This window comes from Lynx canadensis, chromosome B3 (genome assembly GCF_007474595.2).
Source record: "Lynx canadensis isolate LIC74 chromosome B3, mLynCan4.pri.v2, whole genome shotgun sequence".
NCBI classification, from domain to species: Eukaryota; Metazoa; Chordata; class Mammalia; order Carnivora; family Felidae; genus Lynx; species Lynx canadensis.
Window position 1 is genome coordinate 110,818,753 of NC_044308.2, and position 19,634 is coordinate 110,838,386.

Consider the following 19,634-nt stretch of genomic DNA (forward strand, 5'->3'; position numbering starts at 1 on the left):
TATCTTCTCTGAAACTCAGTTTCATCTCCTCATAGTTAGTGTCCCTGTGGCACTCGGACAGTGCCCGGTTAATGAAGATGGCTGAGCACAGTGCCGGGCACATAATAGGTGGTCATTCTTTTCTCCTCCCCTCCCAGAGGGAGCCATTTCTGCATCCGTCTGACGGATGCACAGGACCCTGGCGTGTCGCACCCTGTATCATCTTGTGATAAATCTGGAGAAGCCAAGCATTCTTCTGAGTTGCGCCAAAGACATGTAAACTTTTTCTTTATTGGTCCCTAGAATCACCACAGGTTGACCCACCCGACCCCGTATATGGAGCCTGCTCTCCCCTCACGCCCTGGTTTGCACGTCAGGGATAACAAGTACAAGCCCAGTCCAGGTCTGGCCCCTACTCCCAGGTCTAGAACAGTGTGGTCTCCTGTCTGGCTTGACTCAGGGTGCTTTGTTCAGTTCTGTGGCCTGGACTCTAGCTCCTGAAACCTCTCTGAGGCCTGCTTGGACCTGTTTTTTTCTTGTGTTTATTATTCTCAGCTCACTTGCTAGCCTCTCAACTCTGCATGCCAGACCCAGTCACCTTCTCCATTTGGACACACCCCAGCCTCTGGGAGGGGAGGCCAGCCCTCTCCGCCCACCACCCCCCACACCCCCTGCAGCTCTGAAGCTCGCAGAGGGAGGTGGGGGGGGGTGGGGCCAGACTCTGAACTGGGAAGAGGAGGAGCCTGAATCCCACCACTGGTGAGAAGTTGAAAACAAAGACAGTAAAGGTCTACAGGTCCTGCTTCTGGAAGCGCCTTTGTCTCGTGGCAGTTCCAGGCCCGGGATCCCAGAAATAGAAGAGACGTTACAGCTCCTTGAGGCCCACTCTAGCCTCATCCGGAGCAAGAGGCCACATTATGGCCTTCAAGACAGGTGGCCCTCTAGGTCCTGTGTGCAAGTGCTCTGTAATAGAGCACTCACTACCTCTGCGCCCTGCCCATGTTATTGCTGAGCCCCTGCACCAGCTGGAAGTGCATGTGGCTTCCGGAACTTTGACCCAGTGTTCCTAGTCCCTTTCCTGTATGATGGTCGATTTGAGCAATTATCCTACTCCATCCCCCTACCATCCTCCACTTCTCCAGGATGAACACCCTCATGATAGCTCACGTAACATGGTTTCCAGACCCCTCCCCATTCACTGGGCTTCTTTCATGTCCACAGAAAAGCAACTGTAACAATAACAGCAAGAGGCACCTGGGTGGCTCAGTCGGTTGAGCACCCAGTTTTGGCTCAGGTCATGGTCTCACGGAGCGTGGGTTCGAGCCCTGCATCGGGCCCTGTGCTGATAGCTTGGAGCCTGGACACAGCCTGGATTCTGTGTCTCTATCTCTCTCTGCCCCTTCCCCTCACACTCTTTTTCACTGTCCCTCATAAAAAATAAAATAAAATAGGGGCGCCTGGGTGGCGCAGTCGGTTAAGCGTCCGACTTCAGCCAGGTCACGATCTCGCGGTCGTGAGTTCGAGCCCCGCGTCGGGCTCTGGGCTGATGGCTCAGAGCCTGGAGCCTGCTTCCGATTCTGTGTCTCCCTCTCTCTCTGCCCCTCCCCCGTTCATGCTCTGTCTCTGTCTGTCCCAAAACTAAATAAACGTTGAAAAAAAAAATTTTTTTTGAAAAAAAAATTAAAAAAAAATAAAATAAAATAACAGCAGAGCCAGCAAATATTTAGGGACCTATTATGTGGTGGGCATCTCAGCAGGTTCAGTGTGTATGGTGGGGGGCGTGGGGGAGCACACAGGTATCACTGATCTTCAGGGAGCCGACCATAGAGGTGAGAAGGAGACAGCTTGCCCTCACGTTTGCAGGCCAGTGGGGAGCCACCCGCCATATACCTAATATTAAAAGTCTAACAGTTGGGGGGTGATAGCTAAAGGATATGAAGTTTCATTTTGAGGTGATGAGATGTTCAAAAATGACTGCAGTGAAGGTTGTGCATATCTGTGAACATACCAAAAGCCACTGAGGGGCACCTGGGTGGCACAATCAGTTGAACATCCGACTCTTGATTTCTGCTCATGATCTCATGGTTGAGCTCTACTGAGCATGGACCCTGCTTGAGATTCTCTCTCTCTCTCTGTCTCTCTCTCCCACCCCCACCCTGCTCCTTAACCCCACTCATGGGCACACACACACACACTCTCTCTCTCTCTCTCTAGATCTATCTATCTATCTATCGAGAGAGATACATACATACATACATACACAAAACATTGAAGTCTCGACCTCAAATGGGCAAATTGTATAGAGTGTGATTTACATCTTAATCAAGCTGTTTAAGATTTTAAAAAGTTTAACAGTTAACTAAAATATATTCTATCTTCCTATCATGAAAGTATTCCTTCATAATGACCCAGAAAGCCAGATTTGAAGATAAGAGTTGTCAGAGTCCTTAGAGTTCTGCACGGGAATATGGCAGCCCAGGGAGAGCTGGTCTGGTCTCCGTCTTCCTACATCCAGCTCTGTCCTGTACCCTCAGAGAGCTCAAGCATGCCATTGGAGTCTAGTTCTTGAGTTCCAGCTCCATCCACAGCCCCCCACCCCTCGGCCACCTTTAGGAGTAGGGGTGTGCACTTTGGTGGTAGGGTCTGACTTGGGAAGTCAGATCCAAGGAAGACATCATCACAGGCCCAAGTGGGCTAGTGACCTTTTGACCAGGGAATTCAAGAGCATGGTCCAGAGCAGTGCTCTGCAATAGAACATTCTATGTATTGGAAATGCTCCATATCTGTACTGTCAGATATGGTGGTCACTATCTTCAGGTGGCAATTGAGCCCTTGAAATGTGGCTAGTGCACCTGAGGAATTGAATTTTTAATTAAAAATGTTTAGTTAAGTAACCCTGAAATCTAAATTTCACATGCAGCTAGTGGCTACCATATTAGGTAGCAGAGGTCTAGAAAACGGTGGAGTGGGGGTGGCTCTGAATGGACATGTCCTGTTGACTCTGTTGACTTCATCCCATGGGCAGAGGGTGGGGATGGGGGGGTGGGGGGGTGGTCCTGGAGGAGGATCAGAGCGGGGCTCCCAGGGCTCAGGAAGATACTAGAGAGGGAAATGAGATTTGTTCTCAAAAGGAAACTGCCTTATGAGGCTGCTTATTCCTGGCCAGCCGAGCTCTCTGGATCTCTGAGGAGAGAGAAGCAGATGGCTGTGGGCCGAGGGAGGGTGGGTGGCCTGAGGGCACCCCCAGACAAGTCCTCCTGAGATCTTCGCAGGGACCTATTTCACGTTAGAGGCCTGCTTGGGTAGCTCAGGCCTGCTAGTACTGTGGGTCTTGGCAGAGAGAGAAGGCTCTGTTATTTTTTCTGCGGAGGCCATGTGAACGGGGCAGGCCATGAACATAGTTTCCATGGCATAATCTGACTATAAAGCCCTGTGTGTCTGTGGGGGAGGGATGAGGAGAGGCCCTCAGCCTGGCCTCAGTCAGGACTGGGCATGGGCCCAGGAGGCACATTCCCTCCCGATTCCTGCAGGGTCCTGAGCAGTGAGGCAGGGAGGGCCGTGCCTGGCTGGCCTGAACCTTTGGAAGCTCATCTGGCCGCTGACCGGGGTGAGGGTGTTGGCTCTTCCAGACGCCTGGATGTGAGGTAGAGGAAAGATAATCTCCCGAGAACTGGGCCGGGTTGAGGCTCAGGAAGAACACAGGATGTAAATTCATGGGGAGGCAAAGCAGAGGCAGGCAAAGGAGAAGCCTGACTTGGCTACCAGCTCCCTCCTGCAAAACAGAAGCTCCCTGCAGGCTGGCTGGGCCTGGCCCCCAAACCGGGTAATTTGCCTACGGGGGTTCTGGGCAGGTTCACTGATCACCTTTCGCACCTGGAGAAGGGACACCTCTCAAGAGGCTGCCTTGCTAGCTGCAGAAAGCTGGGACTTCTCAGACAGGAGTCAGGGACGCAGAGCATGGAACATTTATTAAACAACTATTAGGTACTAGGCTTTGTGCTAAGCATTTTGCATTTTTTTTTTTAAATTTTTTTTTTTCAACGTTTATTTATTTTTGGGACAGAGAGAGACAGAGCATGAACGGGGGAGGGGCAGAGAGAGAGGGAGACACAGAATCGGAAGCAGGCTCCAGGCTCTGAGCCATCAGCCCAGAGCCTGACGCGGGGCTCGAACTCACGGACCGCGAGATTGTGACCTGGCTGAAGTCGGATGCTTAACCGACTGCGCCACCCAGGCGCCCCGCATTTTGCATTTTTAATTTCACTTGAGACCATATAGATTAATAATCCTCATAATAGCTAATCATTCTTGAGTGCCTATCAAAGTACCAGATTTCCATTTACTGAATGCTCACAAGCCCCCTGTCTAGGGGGTGAGGGGAGCTACTGTCTCATCCATAATTTTGCTTTTGCTTTGCCTTGTGTCACTTAGCCAGGAAATGTGCCAGTCGGGATTTGAACACAGACTCTCTGACCCCACATCCCCTGCTCTTAACCGTTGATTTTCCCAACACGTGTTCTTTTTTTTTTTTTAATTTTTTTTTTTAACGTTTATTTTATTTTTGAGACAGGGAGAGACAGCATGAACAGGGGAGGGTCAGAGAGAGATGGACACACAGAATCTGAAACAGGCTCCAGTCTCTGAGCTGTCAGCACAGAGCCTGATGCGGGGCTCGAACTCACGGACCGTGAGATCATGACCTGAGCCGAAGTCGGACGCTTAACCGACCGAGCCACCCAGGCGCCCCTCCCAACACATGTTCTGAATGTAGGTTTTGTGAGGCTCCCCCTGGGAGCCTTCAAAATGGTCCCTCAGCTCTGAATGATCCAGTTTGTCCCAGACCTCTTGCTTTCCTTGTCTGCCCTGGCTCCATGGGGTCTTGAAGCTTGGAGTCTCAAAGGCGCCCTGTCCCGGGAGAGTGGCCGTCCCTTTGCCTGCTCTGGGTTTGTTGTGACGTGCAGGGCGGCAGCCCCAGGCCATGGAGGTTGCCCGAGACAATCCCCCCTTTCTGAGGGTGCATCTCAGGCTGCAGCCGGTGCACACAATACCCTCTGTCTCCAGCAGGGCAGAAAGGCGCATTATTGCGGTTGGGTGACTGGGGCTCTGCTGGAGTGATGTCTGTGGTCTGCACGTCCCCCACCCTGTGCCTCCCCACTCCAGCGGGTCACCCGAGCCTGGGTGGGGAGAGGGTGAGGGGAGCTCAGGGCCTGAGAGTTCCTTCCTCTTGAGGCTCCTGCCTTGCCTCCATGTCAGATATGTCCCGTCCTCCTCCGTCGCCTCCTGTGGGCCCTTCCCCAGACCCACGTCTCACACTTCCAAGTCTTCGAGTGCTCAAAGTTAGAGTTTTCTGGAAAGCACACGACACCGTGCCTGGTACAATAGGCTCTCCCCAAATATGACTTTCTCTACTGTTTTCCTTTTCTGGCTTCTCATGTTTGGACTTTCTGTGCAGGTTGGAGAAAATTTTGTCCTCAGGAATTTTGACAGAGACCCTGAACAACAAGTGTGTTCTTAATTGCAATAATAGCCCTGGCAGGTGCCAAGCACTGGGCCAAACCCGAACCTCATGACAGCTCTAGGAGGGCTGTGCTCCTGCCAGGCCCGTGTTAAGTGTAAGAAATGAAGGCTCAGAGGACTCGACTGTCTTTTTTTTTTTTTTTAATGTTTACTTATTTTTGAGAGAGAGACAGAGCATGAGTGGGGGAGGGGCAGAGAGAGGGAGAGACGCAGAATCTGAAGCGGGCTCCAGGCTCTGAGCTGTCAGCACAGAGCCTGACGTGGGGCTCAAACTCATGAACCTCGAGATCCTGACCTGAGATGAAGTCAACTGCTTAACCAACTGAGCCACCCAGGTGCCCCTCAGTTGTCTTGACCAAAGGGACAAAACTAGTAAACGCCACAGCTGGAAGTCAAACGCGGGTCTCAGGTTAAGTACACGTGCTTGGTCATCGTGTTCCTGTGACCGTCTTAGTTTCCCAGGCCTGCCGTAACAGAGCACCCAAAACTGGGTGGCCCAGAACAACAGACATTTATTGTCTCCTGCTTCTGGAGGCTAGGAGTCTGAGATCAAGATGTTGATAGGGCTGGTTCCTTTTGAGGGCTGTGAGGGAGAGTCTGTTCCATGCCTCTTGCCTAGTTTCTGGTAGTTTGCTGGCAATCTTTAGGGCTCCTTGGCTTGTAGATGCATCATCCTGTCTCTGCCAGATCTTCACGTGGTGTCCTCCTGTGCGCGTGTCGGTGTCTGTAACCAAATTTCCCCGTTGTTAGCATACCAGTTGTGTTGGATTACGTCTGCCAAGATCTTATTTCCAAATGAAGTCACATTGACAGGTACTGAGGGTTAGGACTGCAACATCTTTTGGGGGGCAAAATTCAGCCCATAACAGTGCCCTTCCCTGGAGACCCAGGCTTTTTTAAGACCATCAAGAGGAGATGATGTTTCCCTCAGCTCCAGGGGCAAGAAAATCTCTTGTCAGGAGCCCTTTCACTTGCTCACATAGTGTATACACACACACACACACACACACACACACACACACACACACACACAGTGGCAGCAATGGTCAGGATAGAGGCTGGACTGCCACATCAACATCTGGACCCAATGCAGTCAGTCTGGCACATCTGGCCAAGCCAAGGCATGGAGGGTGCCAGGTGCTCCGGCGGGATGGGGAGGAAGCAGCCAGCAGTGCAATCACTCAGCCCTCAGGGCACCGCAGTTTGCACATAGCCACACCAAACCTGTTCTTTTTTTTTTTTTTTTTTTTTTAATTTTTTTTTTTTTCAACGTTTATTTATTTTTGGGACAGAGAGAGACAGAGCATGAACGGGGGAGGGGCAGAGAGAGAGGGAGACACAGAATCGGAAACAGGCTCCAGGCTCTGAGCCATCAGCCCAGAGCCCGACGCGGGGCTCGAACTCCCGGACCGTGAGATCGTGACCTGGCTGAAGTCGGACGCTTAGCCGACTGCGCCACCCAGGCGCCCCGACACCAAACCTGTTCTTAGAACATCCCCCTTTCCCTCCAGTCCCTCCACCCTTCCCAGACTCATCCCCCTCTCCCCTCTCCTCCCCTCCCCGGCCTCCTGCCCTCCCTGCAGTCTGACCAGGGTGGAGGCAGGGGGCCTGTCTGTCTCTGCAGCTCTAGCTTTGGGCGCGGGAGTGACAACTTACGGGGCATGGAGGGCAGAGGGAAGCAGCTTGCCAGCTGCGACGTGCATGGACTCTCTCAGCTGTACCTCCAGCTGCACCCAAGTTATCCCACCCGCTTAGTGACTGTCCCTGCTGGGTCTCACCCGGTTAGGTGGGCCCAGATGGAATGTTGGGGTAGGGATGTTGCTTCCTGGGTCCCTGGCTTGAGGAGTGCAGTGGAGACTTGCAGCCCCCCGGGGCGTGGTAGCTCCTGTAGCCATCTGGCCGGCTGCCGTGGGGCCTTCTCTCCCAGCCTCTCCCCTCAGCTCCACCCAGACTGGCCCAGCCCCTGCCCTGCCTTCCCCTCCCGCTCCCCACAGAGGCTCCCATTCAACGGTCCCCTCAGCTTTCCGCCCGCCTCAGTGACTGGTTTCCCCCCCATCACGCCTCCCGGGCCTCTGTACAATCACTCATACACATGTGACTTTACACGGTCTCACGTACACACATTCACATACAACCACACGCTCTTTACACACTCATAACTGTTCACACAGTCACACTCACACACAACCACACGCTTTCCACAGTCACTCACACACATGTTCACACGTTCACACACACACTTTACAAGTCAACACAGTCACATGCTCACACACTTACACAAGGCTTGCACGCTCACGGATGTGCACACATTCACACATGCCCACATACACCCATAATAGTCTCTTACACACACACACACACACACACACACACACAGCCTCATACAAGCTCCCAGAACCTCCCTGTTTAGGACTCTGCTGTGCCTAAGCAGGGCCTTCCTTGAGTCGGCTCTTTAGTGGGCTTACAAATGGCCCCCCTGGGATAAAGCACCCATTGCTGGGAGAAGGAAAACTAGACAGGAATCAGTTGGGCCCCGAGACGGAAGCACAGGGGCTAGAAGCCGGCCTGAATTTCCTGTTAAATCCCAGCTCCCCTATTTTATGTCTGTGGGAACTGAGGTACGTGCTTTATTTCTCCAAGTCTCAACTGTCTCACTTGGAAAATGGGGATTATGTTATGTCTTTCACAGAGTTGTGCTAAAACTACAAAATGGATTTGAAAGATATAGCCTGACATACAAGAGGCATTTGTTATTATTTATTCAAAAATGTACTTGTAGGAGTGCCTGGGTGGCTCACTCGGTTAAGGGTTCAAGTCTTGGTTTCGGCTCGGGTCATGATCTCACTGTTCATGGGTTCAAGCCCTGAGTCCAGCTCTGCACGGTGCGGAGCCTGCTTGGGATTCCCCCCCGGCCCTCTCTCTCTGGCCCTCCCCAACTTGTACTCTCTTTCTCTCTCTCAAATAAATAAATAAAATAAATAATTTAAAAAATAAAAGTGTAATTGTATTTACATTTACAAATAAGTTACAGTTACATGATTTAAAATTCAAAAGGCAGAAAAGGGTACGCAGTGATGTTTCCCTTCTACCGGGTCCCCAACCCCCCCCCCCCCCGCCTTCTTTCCCACAACCGATGTTACCAGGTTCTTATGTTTCTTTCCAGAAACATTTTTATATAATGAGTAACCATGCATGCACATATTATTTTTTCTTCCTTTCTTCCACAAACACTGTTCTGAGTCTTACTTCCCTCAGTTTTGACAATATATCTTGGAGAGTGTTTCATATCAGTACATAAAGGGCTTCCTCTCTGTTTTATGGCTGCATCAGATTCCACCATATGGAAGTACCAACATCTCCTAACTACATCTCAATGGATGGGACATTTAGGTTGTTTCCAGTCTTTTGCTATTTCAAACAAAGCTGCAGTGAAAAATCTTCTATAGACATCATTTCCCACAGGTCTGAGGGATATCCATTAGTACTGTAAATACTGTTGGGGCACCTGGGTGGCTCGGTCAGTTGAGGGTCCGGCTTCAACTCCTGGCCTGTGAGTTCAAGCCCCACGTCAGGCTCTGTGCTGACAGCTCGGAGCCTGGAGCCTGTTTTGGATTCTGTGTCTCCCTCTCTCTCTCTCTCCCTCTCTCTCTCTCTCTCTCTCTCTCTCTCTCTCTGTCCTTCCCCAATTGTGCTCTGTCTCTGTCTCTCTGTCTCTTTCTCTCTCTCAAAAATAAATTAATAAATAAATAAACATTAAAATTAAAAAAAATTTTTTTTTTAATTTTTATTTTTGAGACAGAGAGAGACAGAGCATGAACAGGGGAGGGGCAGAGAGAGAGGGAGACACAGAATCTGAAACAGGCTCCAGGCTCCGAGCTGTCAGCCCAGAGCCTGACGCGGGGCTCAAACTCACGGACGGAGAGATCATGACCTGAGCCGAAGTCGGACGCTCAACAGACCAAGCCACCCAGCCACCCCTAAATTTTTTTTTTTTTTAAGAATATTGTAAATACTGTCAAATGGACACCAAAAAGCCACTTTTCCTGGCAGGTGGGTCACTCCTTCTCTTAATAGGCAACGTTGGGCTGCAAGAAGTCTGATAAACTATGCTACATGCACGCCATAAAGCAACCCAGAAGACCCTTGCACTGGCCAAAGAGGCAATCCTTACTTTTTAATTCTTAACGTTTCAAATGGATTCAACCCACATGTAACGAGCTAACACTGCCCGGATGCACAAGGACAGTGAAAAATAAGTTCTAGATCTGCTGGGGAGAAGGGCATTTGCAAACCAAAGAGCATAGGGCTCATGCTCCATTCCATCAGCACACGTTGGCTGGGCACACACACAACCCGCTGCGTAGTGTGCTGGGGATAAGACATGTGGAGACAAGACGGGGCAGGCCCTGCCCTCAGGGAGCTTGCAGCATATGGTGGAGTCAGACACAAAGCAAATCATTCTTGCGCCAGCTAGGACGGAAAAACAGGGCGTGGAAAGAGCGTTCCTCAGTTTAGGCCAACCCCAGAATTTTGAGACGGGCAGGGCCTCCCCTTGACTTCTTTTCCAACACCCCTTCAGGTTTTCCCTGGAGCCACCCGGGAGCCTCAGCCTTCTTCCCTGGTTATCTTTCTATCTGTCCCCTCCTTTCCCTCACTGGCTCGGGGCAGGTGGAGGCCCAGGCCTGGGTTGGGAGGTGGAACAGCTGGAGCCACGGTGGTACCTCAGGTTCCTCCACTGCTACCTGACACCAGCCTCCCAGGCCTGGGAGAGCTGCTTGGGTCACCGGTGAGAGTGGGAGCTATAACGTGAGGGGAGCTCAGCCGTCACCCACTCCGGTTTCTAGGGAGGGCGGGCTCAGGCCACAGCATCTGCTTGGGGCCCTGCTTATCAGAGCCAACTCGGGCTCGCCCTTCCGGACACACAGGAAAGCGGCTATCTGATAAGACTGGATGGCACCTAGCTGTCAGCCACTTAGTGTGGCAGCCCTCCCAGAAATATTTGCATATTAGATGACACCACGTTGAGGGCTTTGCTTAATGCAAAGGAGCGAATTGCTAATTATAGAGGTCGTGCAGGCTGGCTGGTGGGAAGATTTTATTTGGGTGGATCACAGGGGACCTTCCCATTTTGGCAACAGTCTAGTTCCTTTAGGATGGTGGGCTCCATGATCTCTGCCCTTATTTGATTGTTGTTTTAACTGTGAGGAATCCGCAAAAAATGACACATTTGCTCAAGTGTGGGAACCCATCATGTTCCGCGCCCTCCTATGCACCAAACACCTTCCCAACCAGCTGTCCTCCGCGCCTTTTCGAAGGTCCTCTCCGTTGTGACTGTGGACCCACGGGGTGCGTAATGTAGCGTTGCCACACTGAGATAACCATACCCACAGAGTCACAATTATGTAAGCGTGGTGGGTTAGTTTTCAACTTCTGGAATCAATCGACTGTGAAAGAGAAAGATGGAATTAAATGCTATCAACCGCAACAATATAAATGTAGAAATACAGCTGGCAGAAGTTGGGGTCCGAAGGGGACATCTCTGTGGAAAGCCAGGTGATGAACGCGTTTCACTGAGCAAGGAGACTGCGGAACATGGACCCAGCCAAAAACCAAGCGAGCTTTAAGCACGCTGTTTAAAGTTACAACGATAGGGGTGCCTGCGTGGCTCCGTTGGTTGAGCGTCTGACCCTTGATTTCAGCTTAAAAACACGTGACTAAATTTACCATCTTAACTACTGTTAATGTACCGTCCAGCAGTGTTAACCATATTCACATTTGTGAATTGGTTAGATTTGTGCAACAAATCCCTAGAGCTTTTTCGTCTTGCAGAACTAACTCTATAATCATCGAACCACTCCTTATGTCTCCCGCCCCACAGCCCCCGGCAACCACCATGCTACTTTCTGTATCTATGAATTTCACTTAACTTTAGATACCGCATATAAATGGAAGCATGCAACATTTGTCTCATTTCACTTGGCATAATGTCTTCAAGGTCCATCCACATTGTATCACGTAACATGATTTCCTTCTTTAGAGGTTGAATAATACTCCATTGTGTATATAGACCACATTTTCTTTTCTTTCTTTTTTTTTGTTTTTTGTTTTTTTTTTTGTTTTTAGACCACATTTTCTTTATCCATTTTTCTATGGATGAACAGTTGAGTTGTTTCCACCTCTTGGGTATTGCAAATAATGTTGCAATGAATATGCATGCAAGCTTAATTTATATTTTAAAAAAGGACACCCCAAATAGATGCGGAAACTATGGCCAGAAAAGGCCCAGAATTTGTTTCAAGTCCCTCCTGGGCCAGAGCAAGCCCAGGGCTTCCTGCCTTCACCCTCCTGACAGCTGGGGAGTTGGTCAAGGTCTGACTTCTGGGGATGGTCTGTAAGCTGGAGGAAGTGTGAAGCAGAGTCATGGAATAGCATGGAAAGTGCACAGAAAGGAGCCAACTTGGCATAAGCCTGGCATGTAGTCCACTTTGCCATCCATCCACCTCTGCTGGTGCTCATGCAGCCCTGCCTGAATCTACCCAGGGCCCTGGCCTGGCTTCTGGTAGCTGGGCAAAGCTGTGATCTGAGTTCAGTGGGAAGACAAGTCTCCACCTGATTAACTGTCTGCCTTTCCCACCAGCTCATTTTCTCCTTTTGGTCTTGGGCCTGTGCCTTGCTGTTAATTTGCAGGGCTCATTTAGGTCTCTTCTGGGTTATCAGGACTCTTTCACTAGTCCCTGACTGTCCTGCTAGCCCAGATCCCTTTCTAGGCTGGAGGCTGTGGGTGGGGCCATGTCACTCTGCTGGCTAGCTTGGATGGTTTCCTACTGTGTTAGGTGACAGATTGTTCTTGGACAGGAAATTATTTAAGTTCAGCTTTTCCTCTGATGATCTGCAAAGTATTCAGTCAACACATGTGGAACTGAAAACCCTTAGGGACCTGACCATTAATGGGGTCCTCAGGCATAGCATGAGATACTTTCCATAGTGGGGGAAGAGTCGTGGGATATGGGGTCTCCCATATCATGGGGGGAGGGTGTTCCCTATGGGTCTATTGCGAGGTGTGGAAGTTATTTCCTTCCTCACTGGATTGTGGCTTTGGAGCCACCTGGTAGCCTCAGATGACCTTTTATGAGGTTCTTTTCAGAGGCAGTGGCTCTCAGGGGGAGAGGCTAGGTGACAGTTGCCAGAGTTCAGGCAACTGATGTCTGTGTCTAGGAAGGAGGCTGACACCAGGGGTCTTCCTCATTTCCCAATTCTGCGCCATCTGCCTTTCCTGACGTAGATCGTTCACTGGGATGTTCCATTCCAAGTTATCCTGCCTTTTTCCCTTCCAAGCCCTGGAGGTACATGGAGGAAGGATGTTCTCTAAGACTTAGTATCTAGCCCATAGCCACTAGCCAGAGGTGGCCATAGAAATGTAAACTCATTGCAATTAAATAAAATCAAAAATTCAATTTCTCAGTTGCACTAGCCACACCGTAAGTGCTCAGTAGCCCTATGTGGCTCCCATAATGGGAACTGCAGATACAGAACACTTCCATGAATACAGAAAGGTCTTTTGGACAGCACTGCCCTAGGTCTCCTCTCGCTTTCTTCCTCTATGATTCTGATCCGGAGTGACTGGTAGCTGCTGCTCCCTTATCCTGGGGCCTCCAGAGCATGCTGCCTACTGAGAATTCAAAAGCAGAGAATGAGCAGTATAGAAACGCCTTCAATTCCCACCCAATGTTGAGTCCAGGGCAGCCTTAGGCTCTGAGATTTTGCTCTTCCTGAGTATGACACCTACTGTGTCCTTGCTCTACTCTACAGTCCTACGGTCCTGAAGCTGCCACCCAAGCCCTTTAAGTGAGTTCTGGCCTGCAGCAAGGATTCTGTTCTGCTCATCACCAAATCCGTTTCTTGAATTTTCCATGGTATAAGGGCATACCAGCGTAACCCAGTCTTCTGAGCTAGACCCCGCTCCTGAAACACCTACATCCCTTTGGATGTTTATCCAGTTACTAACCCTGCTGCAGTGTCCTGTGATAGATACCTGTTGTCCCTACACAAGCCTTCCCAGCAATTAACCATTTGTTTTCCTATGAAAAGAATCTAGCTGTTACGGATGGGAAGAAGTGGGGACATGTCTCTACCTGTGAAGTCCATAACAGGGAACGGGGTTTTCCAGAACAATGTAGCACAGCCTTGCCTTCTCCCCCATACTGTCCTTTCAGCCTTTTGGGGGCACCCCAAACAGCACAGGTATTCCCCACAGGACAGCCAACTTTGGGACTCTGTCAGTGAACCTCTTTTACCTCTTTGGTCAGGTATCCCAACAAGGGGGTATCAAGAGGGAATAGGAGGGAAACTTCTACTCTTTCCACTGGGGTTGATAACCTCAGAGAATGTGAATCTCAGGCCCTGGACAGCCATTTCCCTGCCTTGCCATGAGAGCCAGCCTATAAAGTGGTTCTTAGTAAGAGTAGAAAAAGGGAGAGAAAACAGAGCCGTAAAATAATATCAGAGCCCCTAGAGGCAGCTGTGCCCTGACGATCTTGCAAGCTAACATACTTCCATCCCTGGATTTTTTAGTTCTAAGAGACAAAGCCCCTTCTACTTAAGTTAGTGTTGAGTCTCTGTCACTTGCAACCAAAAGAATTCTTACTAATACAGAGTCATTAGGTCTGAATATCTGGGAGGAAGAAGTCTCTGCCTGATGATCAAGTTCAGGTCTTGGCCAAGACACCTGAAAAGAATGACCAGGCTGCAATACCAGTGCACCCGAGATGGCTCACCCGAGATGTGCCAGCGTCACACACAGACCAATCCTGACCATAGGTTTGTCTTCCCAGCACTGTCTTCTGCTCCTCATATTTCCTCTCCTCTTCAGCCCCGCGAAATCCTCTCTGTCTCTCAAGACTCTAGTTAGAAGCCTCCTCCTCCAAGAAGTCTTTCCTCATTATTCTAGCCTCTAGCATGCATAAGTTCTCTGCTCTCTGGCTTTTAGTGCCGTGTAGAATTAAAATCAAAAAAATAGCGAACTTATACCGTGTCTGCTTCCATTGTCTACAATGGCATTTTAAAGATCTTACTGTTAAACGTCTGCAGTTTATCCCCTCTCCCACCTGGTTGAGGTCAGAGATGGGGTCTGATGCTTTTATGTCCTTGACAGGAGCCAACATAATGCCTGGCACATTAACAGAACTGCCATGAATGTGGATTAGAAACTTGTGGGAACAAGTGTGGGAGCTATAGGAGTCAGGTCTGTGTGCAGCTCTTCTCAGTGGGAAATAAACATCCACTCGTGTGCCGGGGGGTCGGGGGTGCATCCCCGTAGTAAGTTCTGCGGTCTCCTCACATCAGGGAGGGAGGATGGAGGGAAAGGAGGAGGAAGTGAGAATGTAGATCTTTGCTTAATGGCTGAGACCTCCCAGGGAAGGGTCCCTAGGACATATGGGCTAGTGGAGAATAGAAGTGACTCTGTGCCTCAGACTTCTCTCAACTTCTCTCTCCTGGGGGAGGAGAGCAGACCCAGAGGGTGGGTGCAGGTGAGGAAGGGCACATGCGGAATTGAGTCCTCTCTGGAAATGCCTTCAGAATTGGCTCAGGGGCCACATGGAAGAAACTAGTGTCCTCACCCCACTGTCATTCCTCATTCTGTCATAGCTCCATTTTAATGCAACTAGAGATTACATTTTCCACCAGACTTGAGTTTGAATGGCATTTGGCTATTTCCCAAACATCCTACCCCAACATTTGAGGCCCAGTATTTGCCAATACTGAAGGCATTAAAGTAATTTAAAGGCTTTTTGAGTGATGAGACGATCTTCAACATAAGCACATATCCTTATTCTTTAAAAGCCAACACTATTTGAATATGTCTCTTCTGGGTCATTTGTAAAAAGGGAGAGAATCTCTTTCCTCTGTTCAGCTGTGGTAATAGTCCCATCTAAGAACACAGAAGATACCACACAGTTAGGCCCTCGACTATTCTCTAATTGTTTTCTGGCTCTTCTCTTTAAAAAAGATTTTTTAAAAATGTTTGTTTATTTTTGAGAGAGACAGAGACAGAGCATGAGTGGGGGAGGGGCAGAGAGAGAGGGAGACACAGAATCTGAAGCAGACTCCAGGCTCTGAGCTGTCAGCACAGAGCCTGACATGGGGCTCAAACTCACGAGCCGTGAGATCATGACCTGAGTTGAAGTGAGATGCTTACCCAACTGAGCCACCCAGGTGCCCCCGAGAACCAGGAGTGCCGCGGTCAGGAGAAGATCAGTGTCCCAATTCACACAGTCAGGCAGAGAGCAAATTCAACCTTTCTTCATTTCTGTGTTCTGTGCAAGCCCTCAGTGAATTGAAGGATACCCACCTAATCCACAATCCACTCTACTCAGTTGACCCATTCAAATGCTAGTCTCTTCTGGAAACACTCTCATCATAGACACACCCAGAAATAATGTTTAACCAGATGTCTGGGCATCATATGATCCAGTCAAGTTGACCTATAACCTTAACTATCGCACACCCTAACACTTATTAAACATATCCCGGGCAGGTGCTAAGTTCTTTACTGATTTTATTTCATTCTTAGAGATATATATGAAAATTGCATAAAGAAAAAATACTTAGGTGACTTCTAGGGTCTCTTTCTTTTTTAAAATTTTATTTTAGAGAGAGATTGAGAGAGAGAGAGAGAGAGAGAGAGAGTGCGTGAGTGGGGGGAAGGGGGAGAGGGGCAGAGGAAGAAAGAGAGAGAATCCCAAGCAGGCTCCATGTTGAGCATGGAAGCTGACATGGGACTTGATCCCATAACCCTGGGATCATGACCTGAGCTGAAATCAAGAGTCAGAGGCTCAACCGACTGAGTCACGCAGGCACCCCTAGGGTCTCTTCCAGTTGTAAGATTCTTTGACTTGAAATGGCATTAGGGAAACTAGGATGCTGAGGTGGGGCTTGGGAACCTAACACTTAGAAGCAAAAATACAAATAACATTATAAGCAACCTCTTTCTGTGGACTAGGAACCATGTGTTCCTTACAAATGTTTTCTCACTTATTCCTGGAAAACACCCTATGAGATAGGTATTACTACTCACCCCGTTTTCAGATGAGGAAACTGAGACAATGAGAGATTAAATGGCTTGACCAAACAGCAGTATTCAGGTATGTTGACTCCAAAACATGTGCTCTTAACCACCATGCTTCCAGAGAGACTGCAAAACCCTCCTTATCTGGTCTGGATGCCCGAGAATGTGCCTTTCCATGAGGTCATAGGGATGTAGGTGAGCTGGGGGAGGGAGCCAGCAGGAGTGTTGTCATAGGAACAGCAAATTCCACTGTGAGGACTGGTAGCATGCAGGCAGCTGGGCTGAGGAAAGTTCTGGAAATAGTTCTGCAGGAGTCTCTGAGCCCAGGAGGAAGCCGACTCTCTACTCCCTCCAGCAGGACTTGGTAAACCGCAGCTTTGCTTCCTGTCTCTCCAGGGGCAGGCAGGACAGGGTGTTCTCTGAGTTCTATTCCTGGGGGATAGGCGGCAGAGCCATGATTAGGACTACAGAGTCTGTGCTTGCCAGGTCCTGCCTTACCTTTCAGAGCCAGCTAGCTTGAGAGGTCACCAGTATTTAGAGACTTTTGCTCCCCCTGCCCCCCACCATCTTATGACCTTGAACACATTCCTCCTTTTCTCCCAATCACTCGATACACCAGCCCCTGGAACAGGTCTGTAATTTACTTGTGAGCCTAGCAGGCTTTCCAGTCAGTTGCGAGGCAATTCATAGCAGTTTGGTTCAGAAGAGCAGGGAGGGGACGTTTCTTTCCTTGGGTTTAATTTACTCAAGTTGCTCCCATCTGTTGGAGTCTGATTGCTCCTTGGGAGCCAGGTAAGGTATTTTGGTTGTACAAGTTTCGGCTGCAGAGGGGCCTGGGAACCTGTCCTGGGTCTGCTGCTAAGAGCTACATAACCTGGGGCATGTGACTTGACCTGACACTTAATGTTCTCACCTGTAAAATGGGAGAGAACTATTGCCTCAAAGGATGGTTGGGAGGATGGAATGAGAATACTCACGGAGCACTTGGCACTGCTCCTGGCACAATGCTACCCCCCTAATCTTCCTAGCAGGCTGAGGACAACCACAGGCCTCAGGTAAGGGTATTTGGATTATGGAGTCAGGGGGTAGGAAGCCAGATTTTTCTCCCTAGTCAATCAAGCTTGGAGGTGAAGAGGAAAGAGAGCTAGTCGCTGAATGATCCAGTTTGGGATTCCTTAGGATGACAGAATCCAAGGTTTTCAGGACTGGAAGAAGCCCTGACAACCCTCTCGGGCTGAGAAGAGTGCAGTCATGTAGCAGGAGGGTGAAGAGGACAGCGAGCCAGGGTGGTCTCCACAAAGCACCGCCTGTGAAGGTAGGCGAGGTTTCCATGGGGTGGGGGTGGGGGGGCTGGCAGCCACGCATAAGATAGGACTGCGTGGGCTCTGTGAGCCTGGTCACTGTTCGTGTGGAGGAACGATTATTCCTTCCACCCCTGGATCAGTTCCTCATTTCTCCTGGGGGAGATGCTGGTGACTTAGGAAAATAGAGGGGACTGGGTCCCAGTTGCCCTAATCTGGTTATAACCAACCCATGTTTCCTGCAGGGGCTGGCACAGAAGCCAAAGAAAGAGTATGCTGACCTGGGCCCCACTGGTTTCTGGGAACAACTGCTCTGTACTCTTTGGGCAAGATGGAGAAGCCAGGGCTGAGTCTACCGACAGGCCCCTGTCTAGAAGGAAAACATCAACAACCAAAATTACAGTTAGGAAGAACTGCTTCCATCTGCAAGTAACTGGGCAATTACCTCCTAATTAAGCTCTCATTAATTTGTTTTCCGAGCATTACAGTATCGTACTTCGTAGGTGCACCCCGCCCCACTTGTCACCGAGGTGTTGAGGATGAAGCATTTCACATGAATCAAGGTGGAACTCTTTCATCTGATTACATGTCATAGCCTGATTTGTTCCAACATCGTGAGGTCTTAAGAGTCATACCTTTTTATCTTTGGAGCATTGGATTTGCAGGGTTTCTTCTATTTCAAGTCCTGGGTTTGGGGAAGGAGGGGAGGAAGAGGAAGGGCCAGGAGGGGAAAAGACAAAAGGTAGAATTCAGATCACTTTTCCCACATGTGGTCTATACATCTGAATCACTTGCTATTAAAATGCAGATTCCTAGGGGTGGCTTCAGTCCTGCGTCAGAAAGTTCCCAGATGATTCTTATAAATGCCCAGGTCTGAAAATCTCAGCTAGAAGCAGACAGTCCTATGGGATATTAACACAGATAAAGAAGTACACAGACAACTCACAACACCATTTCAGCTAATAGTTTCTGAACCCACCCCAGAAAATCTTTCACTTTAGCATTAAGCTGGGGAAAGCTTGACTGTTCCATGTTTATACCTCATCCATCTTACAGGTGATGGTGCAAATAGAAAAACGTCTGGCACAAAGGCAGAAAATCCAAGAAAGGACAGTGTGTAAATCAACCCCTAGACCCTTAAAGGCTGATATCTTAGTGCCAGCTCTCTGGTCTCAGGTGTCGTAAATGCTGACTTACAGCTCCTTTATCTGCCGATAACGAAGGTGAACATAAGTGGATCTCCAGAAATGGTTCGCAAGCAGCTCCCAGGTTCTTGAAAAACCACAAGTGATTGGCAAATGTTTCTGTTGCAGACACAAACTCAAACAAACAGCTCATTTCCTTCAAGAGCTCTTCACAGCAGTGGCTGGGAGCCTGAAGGTAGGGGCGGGGGGGGGGGGGTAGTCTTCCTCTCCCTTCCCCCACACCTTCTTCCCCTTTCTGATGTCAGATTTTTTTCTGACAATACGGGGTTTAGACTTGGGGAAAGAAGCAATTAATAAAGAACTTCAGGACAGGGATTTCAGTTCTCCCTCCCCTACCCAACCCCCAGGCCTTTGCCCTCTCAGAGTGAGTTACAGACCTTCCATTTTATTCATTTCAGGAAGCCTGGGGGCCACAAGGCTCTGAATCACTGTCTTGTAAGGGCATTGTGTTACGTTGAACTTCATTCAGTGTTCTCCGAGAAAATACAGAGCTGGGTCCTGCCTACCAAAGGTTCTTGCAATCTGATAGAATTCTGATAGATTCTGATAGATTCTGATTACAGGCAG

At 49.5% G+C, this 19,634-nt stretch overlaps 1 long non-coding RNA gene across 2 annotated transcripts; it reads right to left on the reverse strand.

Moving 5' to 3' along the window:
- Positions 1-5,781: 5,781 nt before the first annotated feature.
- On the reverse strand, positions 5,782-19,184 carry LOC115516562. 2 transcript variants are annotated; one of them, XR_003969579.1, is made up of 4 exons: positions 19,060-19,182; positions 18,498-18,547; positions 16,571-16,993; positions 5,782-6,220 (listed from the first exon to the last, which is right to left on the reverse strand). It is a non-coding gene; the product is annotated as an uncharacterized LOC115516562 (long non-coding RNA). The 2 variants fall into 2 exon arrangements; XR_003969580.1 differs by lacking the exon at positions 5,782-6,220 and adding an exon at positions 9,479-10,940 and having other exon boundaries at positions 19,060-19,184.
- Positions 19,185-19,634: the final 450 nt, after the last annotated feature.